The sequence below is a fragment of the Corapipo altera genome, unplaced genomic scaffold (assembly GCF_003945725.1).
Source record: "Corapipo altera isolate COAL_440 unplaced genomic scaffold, ASM394572v1 2, whole genome shotgun sequence".
Taxonomy (NCBI): domain Eukaryota; kingdom Metazoa; phylum Chordata; class Aves; order Passeriformes; family Pipridae; genus Corapipo; species Corapipo altera.
In genome coordinates, this window is record NW_020884890.1 from 12,241,443 (window position 1) to 12,256,761 (window position 15,319).

The window sequence follows — 15,319 nt, forward strand, 5'->3', positions numbered from 1 at the left end:
ACAGACAGAAAAGCCACAAACCTTTCCCAAGAAGTTTTTTTCTCTAAGTAACTTTTAAGTCTCAGATGAATCCATCTTTTGCATTGTATCTTCATGTGCTGTCATGCAGAAAGAGTGTCAGCAAAGAGACCATCACAGCTCTATGTTCCTGTGCTACTTACAGAAGTTGAACTGCAGGTAAAGTAATCTGTAGGTGTGGAAGCATTTCTGCTTGTATTTACAGCTCTGCTGTAATGCAGATGTTTAAAAATGTCCCACTTCGCTAAAGATATTTTATCTTCACAACTGCAAAGGAAACACTTCACTATATCTTTTACTGACTTTCCACAAGGAAAGATATAAACTGCTTGAAGATATAAATGGCTTGTCCCAGGGAGACAGAGAAGTCCTAGTACTGACCTGGAGTCCTTGCTTCCCTCCCTCTGTCTATCCTGTGCTGCTCTGAATCAACATCATAGTAATAGGGAAAATTACCTGAGAAGCAACAGCCTTAAAAAGGAAAAGCATTTAAAAATTAGCTTTACAAGAAGAGTTCCTTTCAAAATGCTGGTTGGAAATGACTAACAGTGGGATAAACTATAGACAAAAGAATGAAATCATCTCTGGGAAGGGAAGATGCTCTGCCTCAGTAGAAGTGCCTTATTTTGTTTTTTCTCAAAATACGTCTGCAGTGATCATAAAAGAATCTGAGTGAAAGGGAGCATTGCAAAAGGACATATGGGACTCAGGAACTGAAATCATATACACACATAGAAAACTGGGGTGAGACAGCAGGTCAGGTCATATTCATTTCAGCACCCTAGAAGGGGCATATTGTTGTTTCACCTCTAATTGTGCAGCATGTTTCTGTGTGAGATGTCTCCTTCCTTCAGCTGCACTTGTTAAAAGCATTTAAGCACATGCTAAACTCTAAGTGTGTGAATAATACTGCGTTCACTTAGCAAAGGCCCTAATAACTTAATCTCCTTAAGACTCCTATTAATTCTTAGGACACTTATTTCCTACTGTGGGAAGTAGTGTGACAAACAAGATTACAACACAGTGGACAAAACTCCCTGGCACAGAGTATAGGAGACATAAAGAAAGCCTCTGTCATACTACATCAATTATCTGAACCTACAATATTAAGGCTCAGTTTTACCTTCATGTCATTGCCACTAAGCTTATAGGTAGGTGCCCATATAGAAAAGACGTGACAATAAATCTCATTACAAGAAACCCCATGAAAAATTCTTTCATCTAATTAGAAACATGAAAGGAAAATGATGGGAGCATTACTTCAGCCAGAAAGATGATTCCCACAGAAACATGCTCAGAGATTTGTCTTGATCATGGGGCTGAAAAGAAGAAGCTGTTGGGCTCTTGAAATGCCTGGTGCTCCTCTCTGTTCAAAATAAACTGCTGACTCTAATGACTGTCTTTTCAGAGATGGTCTATTTTAAGACAATGGAGTTACTCCAGAAGGAGCAATCACAGGAATGACAGCATGCAGTGGAGCAAGGCAAGCCAGGATGAAGCAAAGGGATTCCTTTCATGCTCGTGCTTTACCACTGGACTTCACATTAAGTCTTGTGAAACCTAGGGATGGAAAAGAGAGAGCTGACAGCCAGAGGATCAACAGTTGTATTTGTGATGCTGAGAGCAGAGTGCCCTGTGGCATGGTTAGGAGCAGATTTAACCTTCCTGTGCAGCAATGAGTGCTTGATTTTTATCTCTGCTATTGAATATCGGCTTAAGTCCTTTACTGAACTGAATTCTTAAATGTAAAGAAGTATCCCGGCTCTGCAGAGCCCATGGTGAAATGCTGGGTGTTTCAGTGGTAGGGAGTTGTCCCTTGTTGTCTCCTGCTCTTTGGTGAACCATCTCTGGCTCACTACAAGGTCCTACAAATCATTGTAAGTTTGTCCCAGTCTAAGTCCAAAGTGCCTGTGTGGCTCATCTGGAGCATGAAGGAGCCCTGATATCCCTTCCTTTAGTGCATTTTTAGGGGTTACGGGTTCTTCCATACCCTCATGGAGTATTTCTGAGACAGTTAGTAAGCATTTGCCAGTTTTGCCTGGATTCTCTCAGTCATTCTTGATTGCTTGGGCCATGTCCCACAATTCAGTACAACTGCTTTCTGCCATTGTAATGTTCATTAGGATTTATTTTTGTTCCTGAGTACACTGGCACAGCTATTCATGAAATGGAGTAAGTAATGTATTAAGCCTAAACAATAATAAATGTGATCTATCTCTTGACATGTACAACAGTATAACTAGAACAGCAATATTTCTTTGTGTGTAGGATTCACTTTTTCAAAGAGAATTTGATCAGGTTAAAAGACAAATTATAGTTAGACCTGTATAACATCATAGAAATAGACAGAGATGCTATGAGTGTTTCTTTGCTGCTTTTTTAATGGTTCCTTCCCAAACTATATATTCTTCTTAGAACACTGGGACTCCAGGAGTAAGGTGCAGATTATCTAATTTCTAAAAATGCATGAAGGACTGAGAATTGCAAGTTTGCTGGCACTCATGGTGATATATAATGCATAATAAATACAAATATGTAAGATCTGGTCTTTGAGAAAAGGTACTGACTTTTCAGTGGTACCACAACCACTAAAGCTCCTCAGAGTTATTTCAATCAGTCGAACCTCCACCAGCTTGTAAGAGCCATAATTACAAGTGGGCTCATCCCACCTTTGAAGGGTCCTTTCCCCTGTTGAACACTCACTCTGCTCAATTATAGCAAGCTACTAGAACTAACCCCTTGGGCTGAAGTTAAGGTACAATGGCTATGTGTTCTAGGGAATAATAAATATGTTATTTATAGTATCGTATTTATAGTATGCTTAATAATAGTCCATAATATACATACATATGTATACATAGTAGTACACTGTATATATATATCCTGTTTAAACAAACACTAACTGCAATTATACCTTGCTTCAGTAAATAGAAAATAAACGCTGAAAGTGTTTGCATGAAAAGGAGAGCTGCAAACAATACCTAAATCTCTTATCTCCCATTCAAAAAAGTTACAAGGCGTAAAAGCAACACATTGCAAATGAAGGACCAAGACCATGGATATATTCCCTTGATTTATAAAAAGACAAGGGCCCTTTGAACAAGGCATTTTCCTTTCTGAATCAATGCTTATAGAATCATAGAATTGTTTTGATTGGAAAAGACCTTTAAGATCATTGAGGCCAACCATTAACCCAGCACAGCCAAGTCCACCACTAAACCATGCCCCCAAATGCCACATCTACATATCTTTTAAATACTTCCAGGGATGGGGACTTCACCACTTCCCTGGGCAGCCTATTTCAATGCTTGACAACCTTTTCAGTTCAGAAACTTTTCCCAGTATCTAATCTAAACCTTCCCTGTAGACTAAGTTAAAGTTTACAGATTAAATTTTTAAGCTTTGCTTAGTCTTTTTTAATGAGCTGGTGTAAAGCCTAATACTTCTCTCTAAAAGACATGGAGAAAATTGGGATTTCAGCTTTTAAAATGCTGTCAGATGGATATCAATGTGAAGTGTGCAGGATTTAACAAGCAAGTAGGCAAGTCTCCAGTTTGGCCTGAGTGAAGCTGTGGCAGTTCCCATCCACTGAGGGCCTTGGACCCCTCAGGCTTCTAGGATAGTGCCTTCTGGCAATGATACCCATGGCCTCAGCTGGTTGCTCTGCTGTCTTGATTGCCTAATTTTTTATTCTGGACATTTTACTCGATGGTATACTCCCTAGATTTCATGCTATTTGTCCTATTTTTGAAGTTTTTGTTGTTCTGTCTGACTATCATTCTTCTGCTACCTTGCACACCAGCTGCCCCTCACAGGTAGAAATGCAGAACGTCACAGACAGCTAAAGCAATGGGAGGCTCTGCCCCAAACATGCATCATCTGGAAAGTCAAAGGACGGTGTGTGGATCTGTTTCAGGACTAGGTGTGGCTGCAGCAGTGTGAGGGGGGGATGCACAGGCCCTGTCATGCACTGAGACGGCACTGAACTGCCCTGGTGAGTGCTTACCTTTGCCTTCACCTCCCCTTTCCAGTAATCCACACCTGCAATCCAGCAGTTCTCTTCGTACCTCTAATAAAAAAATCAGCTAATGGGAGCCACCAGGTCTACAGGAATAGGGGGCCTCTGTGTCTGTTCTTAGTAAATCTACAATATTGTGGCAAATAAATGCCTCCTCAGGTCCTCCTTGCGAAGGCAACACCCCCTGAGTCCAAAATGCTGACTGATTCCTCAAACTGACTTACAGCATCATCTGGTTATGAGGGTTGATTACAAGAGTGATATCTTCCTTTATCTCATATGTACACAGAAATCTACCTTTATCTTATGTGTTTATATTTGTTTTTCTCTGCTTAGTCTGGGTTTTCGGTCCCTTCTAAAACATCTTTTTACTTGAAGAAATGTATGAAGAAAGTCTGTGTGATAAGCTCAGTAGCATCCTTCAGAGGGCTTCAATTCAACACAATATTTTTCATTAAACAATAAACATAGCCAACAGCAGTATTTCATTTACATACAGAACCTGAACTTAACAGGGATCTTTTTGTGGGGAAACCTTTCCTGGCTATTAGTCTTCAGCAGCTCTAGTATCTGCAGCTGCTATTTGTGACACAATTGACTTTTCAGAGATATTGCCATGTGAAAACTTTGTCTGACTGAAAGCAAGACCAAACCAGATGTCCGAGCCATTTTCCTTGCTACTGTTGTGCTGCCATGACTGAAATCTTGTGGCCCTGGGCCAAATCACTGTTGCCTGTGGACAGATGCAGGAGGAGATGGATCTATGTGGCAGATGCAGTCCAGAGCCAGTAAACCCACAGACTGCAAATTTTGGACTCACTGTAAGCGGTCTTCAGGGAGCGCAGTCTTGTATTTCTATTTGGGATTTCCCAAAAATTCTTCTTAGCTGTCATATTTAGGAACATAATTCTGAATAAGACTAGGAATGATCCATTACTGGAAAATTGGCTTAAGCCAATATGCAGGCAATTCCACTGGCCTTGACCTTTTCTAAAATGCATGGCAAAACTTTCATTTCATTTCATTTCATTTCCCTCCTACCAACCCTTTTTGGCTGGTTTTGTTTGGTTGCTTTTGTAGATTAAGAACTATCTGGGGCAACGATGCACTGTGTTTGTTCCCTGCCTGTCAAGATGCACAAATCGTGAGTCAAACAGAGTCTTCATTTGCATTCACACTTTGCTGTGGTCTCAGCAGCTTTTCTGGATTGAAAATAGAAGCAGGATTTACTCCAGAGACTACAGATTAGTGTGAATGTTTGAATATCTTATAAGTCTGTGACTTTTGTCCAGTAATAGGTACCTTGGGCACTCAAGGTTAGAAGATAAACGAAGGATATACATAATGTATATGTATACATAATAAATACCCTGCAATATATACAGGGTGCCACTGAAGCAGGTGGACACTGAGTGTTCAGCATTTAAACCACTTCACAGTTCTGGATCTGTGTGACCTACATCCACTTCCCCGAAGGAGATTGATTCAAATGTTGCTGCTTTTAGGGGAAGTTCATGGCAAGTATGGTTTCCTAAAGTCCTCGATGAAGCAAGGTGGATGAGTCCCCTCAAACTAGGACAGGGAGGGGATGTTAGTACAGAAACTTTAATAAAGGCAGTGTCTGCACAATGTAAAACTCAATGGAAGCTTCTCCAGAGAGATGAACTTACTGTAACTGCTCACGGAGGGGCTGGGGTGTGCCTTGCAGCAACCGGCACGTCTTCTCTTTTACTTGCCACTTTCTGCACTTGACAGACAGGCAGTTGAGGAAAATAACTCTCGTCCCAGTGCTGGGTCATTTGTCCCCTCTGGATCTGTGAAACTCAAATTCCTTTGACAAAAATCCCTTTCTGCTGTAAGTGACAGGGAGCTCAGGTTACAGTGGTAGTTCAAGGGAGGAATATCTCACATCCCATGTGGGGAAACACAGATAGCTTTCCATGCTGTGGGGAGCCTCCTCTGTGCTTGGTAATTCTCTAACTCAGCTCTAGATCAGAATTTAATTTCTTGCTTTATTCAGAAAACATGGATTATTTCAGGCCTGTCTGATCTTGCCTGAATTCATGCCCATCCATGTTGCATAACCTCAGAAAATTTGCCTATTCTTTTCTGTTTTTTCACAGCTTGTTTAGTAAATATACTGGATGTCCCCAGAAAATTTGTTTTTCTTATACATTGGTATGTAAGCATTTTCCTTATCAGTTTTATCTTTTTCTTCCAAATCTTATTTTACTGCAGGCTGAGATCATTTCGATCACACAGATTTGCAGTGACCATTCTGGAGGTGCAACAGGACTGGAGCAGCAAGCAGAAATGAAGGATGTCTGGAGCCAGCTACTCTTCAGCAGCCCCCATCGAAATGACACAGGATCCAGACCATTCCTGCCACCAGCACTGCCTCCAGCATGTCTGGCCTTATGCAGAGTATGAAGAAGTTTCCACTGACAACAACAGTGAGTGCAGCATAAAGCATGGGGAGTAATTTTTATGCATGTCTCCTTGCCTTTGTTTATGATCACCTGTCGGTGTAGCATCCTGGAGTGGAATCCTACAACATCTTCTCTGCCTGTTACTGATGCCTTTTGAGTGGCCACCTGTTTGGGCAGTCCCTCCTTATCTCCACTCGCAAGTGGGGTGCGTGGAGGAAGGGAGTTAACGCTGGAGGTGGGTGTCCCAGTGCAACATGATGTGTGTCCAGCTCCCAGACTGTTCACATGTTTGGGAGAGAGGAACGTGGGTGCCTCTTGGCGCATCCCAGCCATTTGCAGTCCACACATCAGCCTCTGAAAGGGCATAGCTTGGAGTAGCTTTCATTCAGTTGTGCTGTGATGGGGAGGCAGTGTGAAGCAGAGGAAAAATAGTGGCTACTCAGTCTTGAAAGACAGCCTCAGCTGTAATCAAGTGGTTTCAGAAGACAGTCAGGTGGAAGGCACTTGCAAGATCTGAAAAAGGGTATGCAAGATACATCTGTAAATGAGCAATGGCATGCCAAGGTGCCCCACAGGCTGCAGGAATATGCAGGTTTCCAGCCTTGTGGGAAGAAGATCCCTCTGCATTGAACATGGAATGTTTCTAGTAACTGGACTGCAGATGCACACGTGCCATGAGTACAACAACACAAACAAATTAAAATGTGGATGGAGAATAAGTGATACAAGTTCATAATCAATAGGAAAGTGGACGATATATATAACAGTATACACATGAAGGAAGACAAGCCCTCAAGCTTTAATGCATTCCAGCCCTGCTGTGTCAGTAACCCTTTGGCACCTACCACACAGATGAAAGGTGGCTGCTCCTGGCCTCTTTCAGCTCATTCTTAGTCTAATGCCCTGACTTCACCTTCCAGAGTATAATGAGCTTCAGCTGTCTGGGAGTTATGTTTTAATATTGTGGTAACTGAATCCACAAATAACTGTCTTGTTTTTGGTGGTACTAGAGACAGTAGGGGATGTCCTGACCAGGGCACCCTGGAGCTGATGGGGAGGAAAAAACTGCCCTTGAACCATCTTTCTGGTGTGGACAAGTGAGGACTGATCACCCTTGAGCAAGGAGGTTGCAGGAACATGCACAACATGCACAGAACAAATGGATGAATTTTTTTGTTACTAAAACCAGCATTCTTTTGAAAGTGCTTCTGCACATTCGCAGCAGGTGAAGCAAGTGCTAAATCAAATTCTTGACTTTTCTCACACAGCCATAAGAAAAGATACGGTTATACTGAAAAAAACCAACACCATCAGCCCGTTCAGATGTGAAGGGCTGATTTATGCCCCCTGTCATACTTACGTGGCCTCAGCAGCAGCACTGGGGCAGCATAAGCAGTATTTGGCCACTCTCTGGTAGTTTATTAGTTATGGGCATAATTAGTAGCAATTCTTTGAAAGAGAGAATTATGATAAGGAAGACATGAACAGGAGTAGGGTGTATTTAAAAAGAAAACGTGTTATCGGCTTCTATAACAACAGCTTAGTGGAAAAATTCCCTCTGTTTATGGAGACTTGGCATTTACCAGGTGTTTGATATTTGAGACTCCTGCAATTGGCTTTTGAAGAGGTGAATTAGACATTAGTTTTAGAGTTAATAATTTCTGTTACATATTTGAAACACAACCTGATATTTGCAGAATAATTAGTGATGTTATGATTCTTGCACATTAGTTTTAAAGAGTCTTCAGCAATCTCTATCATTTGAATTCCTTAGGAAAGATAATCTTATCTGCCCCCGTAAAAGAAATGCTTTGTCTGTGCTTTTCATCATCCATTCATAAGCTCTCTCTGTTTTAGAATATCTTTGCAAGGAATCTGCCAGGGTAAAGTTGAAAAAAACACTTCAAGAAATGAGAGTTTGAAACTTTTCAACAGATCTAAGATGAACTCATTTTACTCTCCATTGCAGGCAAACAAACCCCCTATTGATATCTCTTACCTGAAGTGTGAAATTCACAGTAATATAACTCAGGTTGTGTCCAACAGCCATGCAATATTTCCATGAGGCTGCTCTATCCATAGTAAATATGTAACTATGGAGATCGATGAACACTTATTCGTAATCAAGGAAGAAATAGTGGGGAAAGCAAAGCTTTCTCATTTGCATGCTTAGGATATGCTTATATGTGCTGATTTTTAAGAGCTGTCTGCATCAGTTTAAGCGTGCACCTGAGCCAGTTCTAAAATCTGCAAATCCCACATCAGAGAACTTTCGGGGAAAGAAATTAAAGTCACTGTAAAGTTCCACTGACCTGATCCAGAGAGAGACCTTAGAAGGAAGGAACTCTTCTTGAATGCATATATATTTCATGCTCATTATTCTCCAGTCTATACAGGAAGGGAAAAACATGTGGCTTGTGAACTTAACACTTGCTGCAGTACTGCTGAGCAAAATGCAGAGGCTGAGGAGAACAGCGTGTGAGGGGGGCTTTCACCACTTACTGCTGCTGGCCCTTCCCAGTCAAAGTCCTAAGGGGGGAGGTTGTCAGTCAGTATATTTACTTTTGTATTCAAAAGTTGTTTCACATTTAATGGGAGCTCTGAACACGTGCTGTATCCATAGCACCCCACTGAAACATCAGTGGGATAAATGTACAGAAATCAGCCTGACTAACATAATCCCTTTTGTACTGCTGTCATTAGTTGAGAACAAAAGCTCAAACAGACAGATCCTAAGCTGTCGAGTACAATCACTGCAGCTAAATACTAAACAAGTGAATTTTGCAGCATCCAAAAAGTCACCTGCTGAGCAACACAAAAGGGCAGAGTTGCAGCAGTTGCCTCTTGGCTGGTCTGAGTTGTGTGTGCAGTGGGTAGGTATGGCGCTCTCACCCCATGGGTTTGTACTGCTGGGTGCTCCAGTCAGGTATCCATTTACTTCTGGAGATAAATAACTAGCCATGCTTACCCATGAGAATTAACTTGAAAGGGATTCAAGGGAAGCAGGGCTTATCAATAATCCTGGGACCAGGCTGAGATCTAGTGGTGGAATCCTAGAAGTGAGAGAAATGTGTGGAAATGCCTCAACTTCTACCTGGAGATGACTATAACCTTTTCCTTCAGTTTTTACCCCTGTACCTTCAAGTGAACACAAATATGAAGACAGTGTGTGACAGCAATTCTGATGTGGGCCACCTCACTCCAGATAGGGATTTTTCCTGTAGGAATTGTGCCTTTGAAGTTCTGTGTCTTTTCCTACATCTCAGTGAGCTCTGTATTCACAGCAGCTCGGTGAAAACAGTGTTGCCGTAGGTGTTTCATTGGAAATTACTCATTCTGTTCACACTCAAGTGCACTTAACAGACACACAAGTCTGAGCTTCTAGGTCTGGTTTTTCCCATCCTTTGCGGTTGATGGGAAGAAACTGGCTCACGTATGGGTGACTCATTGCTCTATGGGGCACATTGACCTGGGATGATCCAATTTCTGTTTTCCACTACTGAGATTTGAGTCAGAAAATGCAAGAATTTCAGTTGCAGGCATACACAATTGGTCAGGCCATCCCCAGCCTTTGGACCTGTTCAGGTCTCTTTTCTAAGGCTGTGTTTAACCTGTCTGCAGAGGCTGTTTCTTTGTTCATTTACAAAGTAGGAGAAAATGAAAAAGCAAGTCACAGGGTAAATTCTATAGTTTTCTTCCTGAAATTCTCCTCATTATCAGGATCTGTTCCTTGGCCAGAAAAATTGTTAACCAAGTCCTTTTCGCTTCCATAATTCAGTGTTCAAACTCTCAGTCCAGAGTTTCTGCAGCAGGTACTTTTCATTAATAACGCATACACATAATAACACACATAACATCATTAGGAGTGGCATCTAGCTAGAGGTCATCCGAAATTCTTACTTTCATGAAACATCTCTCCTTGGTGGAAACTCATTGTGCCTATCTGTGTATCTCTGGTATTAAATTTTTAATGGTTTCACCTATTCTTTACTTAAGTAATACAGACACAAGGGTTAGTCTTGGACCTTAGTTTCTGTATTTTCTTTCATATGTATTCAATAGATAAGCAGTATTTATACATATATACCCATGCACTATATATACTATATATATATACACACTATATATACACACATATATATTACGATTGCAGTATGTGTATATAAATATAAGGGACTTGTTGTATCAGATGAATGTTCACAAGTCCATGGAGCCTGATGGGGTTCATTCCAGAGTACTGAAAGACCTAGTGAATGTTATTGCAGGACCCTTCTCAACCATCCACCAAAGGTCTTGGTAGTCTGGGGTCATGCCCTCTGACTGCAAGTTGGCCAGCGTTATTCCAATTACAAATGCAAGAGAAGACCTAGGGAACTACTAAGCTAACCTCAGTTCTAGGAGAAATTATGGGGAAGATCATACTGGGTGCTAGCAAAAGGCATTTAAAGAACAATGCAATGATCAGGCACAGTCAGCAAGGGTTCACAAAGGAAAGTTCTGTTTAACTAATTTGATAACTACGAGAAGGTCACCCACCTAGCAGATGAAGGGAAGGTGGTGGATGTAGTTTTTCTGGATTTTAGTAAGGCTTTTGATACTGTCCCTCAAAACATCCTTTTGGACAAATTGTCCAGCTGTGGGATGAATGGATTCCGGGTGAGCTGGGTGAATGGCAGGATCTCAAAGGCTTGTAGTGAATGGGGCTATATCTGGCTGGTGAAAGTCACCGGGGCTGTTCCTCAAGGTTCAACTCTTGGGCCAGTTCTGTTCAATATGTTTATCAATGATCTGGATGCAGAAGCTGAATGCACCATTAGCAACTTTTCGACAATACCAAACTGGGAGGTGCCCTTGACTCTCTTGAGGGACTAGAGATGGCTCAAAGCTGAATCAGGGAAGCTCAAACTTGACATTAGGAAGCATTTCTTTACCAAGAGTGAGGTCAAACACTGGAACAGGCTTCCTAGTGTGCTGGTTGATGCCTCAAGCCTGTCAGTGTTTAAGAGGCATTTGGATAACTCTGTTAATAACTTGCTCTAACTTTTGGTCAGCCCTGAAGTGGCCAGGCAGTTGGATTAGAGGATTGTTGAAGGTCCCTTTCACTGAATTATTTTATTCTGCTCTATTCTTTTCCATTTTAGAGGGATTATAATATTTGGAAAACCTCTGCTCTACAGAGCATGACCTTGACAACAAACACACATAAATTTGTGTGACTTTACTATAATAGGCTTGACTATGCTTTGTTTTATTTACCTGCTCTCCAAGACAGCAAAGTTTTCATGAACAGAGCATTGAGTCACACAGCTTCCTCTCTGCTGTCTGCTGGGCTGTGAAGCTTGGTGAAGGAAGTAACTGTGCTTGCTCTGCATAGACGTCTGCTGAATGACAACTCTGATGTCTTTATTTCTCCTTTCTTGTGTATTGTTAAGGAGGCTTATACCTTCTTTTTATAGATTACTGATGTGATTCTCAGCTCTCAAAACTGAGCTCTCAGTACAAGCTGAGTGACATACCACCAAGATTGTCACCACTTGCAGTGATGAGGCCATTTACTTGTAAAGTGTTTGAAGAACACCCTGGTTGCACACTTCCCTGGCAGCCACTCTTGCGACACTAGAGTGTACCCTGGAATGCTGAAAGCAACTCACATCATGCCCCTTTCTAAGGGTAATATATCTTATGGATCCAAAGTGAGGTCTAAAGTCTTAAGGACCATTAACTTCTTAACAGTGTTTCCAGCTCCTCACCTTCTCACATGCATGCACATTCCAGGCTTTATATCCAGACCCACCAGTTTCCTGAGGATGCAGTTGTGTCAGTTGTGTCCACCTTTAATTAACTGCTGTAGGGAAGACATGAAAATATCAATAACAGCATAAAATTTCTGCAAAAGCTTACTCGGCTGTCCAAAACAGCAAAGAGGCAAATGAAACTCATTTTCAGATGGATTTCTTTAAACTCTGGTCCCCAGGTCCAGGATAGTTCAAGCTAACCTACTAGAAAAGGAATTTGCTGCACTAGTCTTAATAGGGAGCAATTTCATCAATAAAAGAGTAAACCAAAATGGGGTGCAGCTGAAGGAATTTAATTTTGTGTCTATGTCCTTGTCAAACTTTTTCCAGTAGATGGATAACTTTTCTCTCATAACCGTAGACTCGAATGAGGGTCTCTTACATCCTATCTACCTTTGTGGCTGCCTTTCTTATTTCTCAGCATAAACTGTGTTTCTCCTGTTACCACTTGTTTCCAGGCTTTGCATCACACTGATGTGTCTAAGACATGCAGTACACCCTTCTTCCTTTCCTCTTCTTTATTTTTTAGACTTTATTTTGGTGACTTGCCTTTGGTGACTTCTCTGTTCTCAACTTACAATTTGGGACAACTTCTCTCATCCTTACACATATTTTCTCCTCACAAAATGTTTAGATCAGGAAAAAGCCCATCAGATTCCTTTGTGTTTGCTGTCATGTAAGTCTGTTATAGCTGGGAGAAGGTAAATTCTATGAATTAGTCTTGGGTATTCTTTGAGAGAAATAATTACAAAAATAATAATTCATAGCCTAGCAAGCAACATAATCTTCTGGTTTTCTTCTACTGTTTCACCTTAGACTTGTAAGTTGAATGCAACATACTCAAAAATCTATCCAGACTACAAGGTACTGGAAAAAGAGGGAAAAGTTATTACAAAAAATAATTTTTATGGGCAGCCTGTTCTGGGACTGCATTTCACACTTATCTCCTGTGGGCAGTTAAAAAAAGGCACAGAAAAATGGTAGCATGAAGGTGTTGCTCTGTTCTTTGCTCCGAATTTTGCTGCCCTTTTTTTAGAGGCATTAAAGACAGATATTTGAACTGCTACTTCTCTGATCTGCAGATACCAACATGCCCTTAACTTCTCCTATGCTTACCCCACCATGTACCCCTTGAAGCCTACCCTGCCCTGGCCACAGGGAATGCATCCATGGTGGAGGGGCTGGTGCAGGCAGCCAGGTGAAGGCAGGAGGAGGAGTTGAGTGTGCAAGGCAAAGCAGGTAGGAGTGTGTTGACAGCAAGGCAAAGGTAAAGGGAAGCAGTAAAATGAAATGCAGGAATTGGACAGGGAAGTCACGTGGAGTTCTCTTATCCTCTGCTTGCCAGGTGCTACAAGCTTACATGCTGGCTGTCATAAAACATGAAATAAAGTGGAGCCTCTCAGTTTGCTGAAAGAGCAATTCACCTGTTTAAATATGGATCTGATGCACCTTCTCAGGCAGTGACAAATCGGATCTACGGTTTCATTGCATGAGCTGCAATGTGAAATGCAGGGCATGTCAGTCTGCAGACGTGGGGACACAAGGACTCTAACAGCTACATCGGGAAGTAGCTTTCATGCTCACCTCTCTGTGGTGCTGTTGGAGGGCTGCATAATTATGACCACCAGCTACTGCCCCATCTGGTCCTCCCATGTTAGGAGAAGCCCAAACACCCAGTGCCTCATGGCTCACACCTTCTGGAGGAGAGGACACACGGTGCTGCATTTGGAAGGTGAGGAAACAGGCAAGTTAAGGCCAAAAGCAGCTTTTTTAAAGACAGGGTATAACACAGCCCCTTCCTCCTCCATGGTCCAGCTCTCTGGGACATTTGCAAAACACCCACACGTCCCTGGTCAGACTGGTAAGGAGCACAGGGGACATGGAGACAGGTGGCTGCCAGAGGCCTCATGGGTGCTGCAGCAGCCCATGCCCCTCCTTGGTGAGCAACCAGTACCCAGTGCAGGCACAGCTCTGAAAGGTTGTCCTTGCAGAGTCTGGAGTTTTGATCTGAGTAAAAAGATGCTCCCAGAACTACTGGGATTATGTGAAAAAAGGAAATTTCAATGGGGTATCATAATGATGAATTTGGCAAGCGCTGCATGGAACAGCATCTCTGCAGCTTGGAGAAATAGCCTGTCACCAACAAGCGCAAGAGTGGGGCAAGTGCAAGTGCAGCTCGGGTGAGGCAGTGGAGGTGCAATATTTCTCTTCAACACTGCATCAAGCCAAGCTCCCACGGGCAGGCTTTGCTCTACCTAGTGCTGTGTTTAGATAAAAGCTGCTCCAAAGTTGCTGAGGAGGAGAGGAGCTGCCAAGGAGCCATTCACTCTGTGCCTGTTCTTGCAGATCAGCTTGGGTAATGACCACTCTTGGATCTCCGCCTTACTTGACTGAGCCCTACTTAGCTCCCACAGCCTCTCCTCTCTGCCACCCTTTGCCTTGAGCTGTAGCCAGAAGTGACCTAAGCCCAATGTCCAAATTCAAGTGGCAAATGCTCTTTTGCACATGTGTTAGTGAGTGAGTTGTTTCCCAGTGGAGTTCATAACGGTTGGAGTAACGACATAAACTCTCCTGGCAAACTGCCATGAACAAGATTTCTGTGTCTCTCCAAGGCCATCTCCTGGCACAGCTCTGTCAGCTAACATGCAACTCCTTTAACCCTCAGGCTGACATAATTCTGTGGGCAAAACTCCTTAAATGTGTATTTGAGGTGTCCCTGCACCACCCTTCTCGACCTGTGTCTGTCACAAGCTCTTGCCTGCTAGTCATCTGGCAAAAAGAGTTGGAAAAACCAAACTTGTGCAGGAAATAACTTGCAAATGAAGCCTGAGCATGAGCTGATAGAGAGCCAAGATCACAAGAAATAAGTTATTGTGTGGCTAAGTCAGTGGCTGCTAAACCGTATGGATCAGAGGAGGCAGAAACACAACTGCAGCAGTGAGAGGAACAACACAAAGGGTGTTTGGGGGTGTGTGCTTGTTTAAGATTAGTCCACGGATTATGGGTTTTTGTGTCTAAACCCAGCAATTATTGACTGACTTGCCACAGAGCAAAAAGCT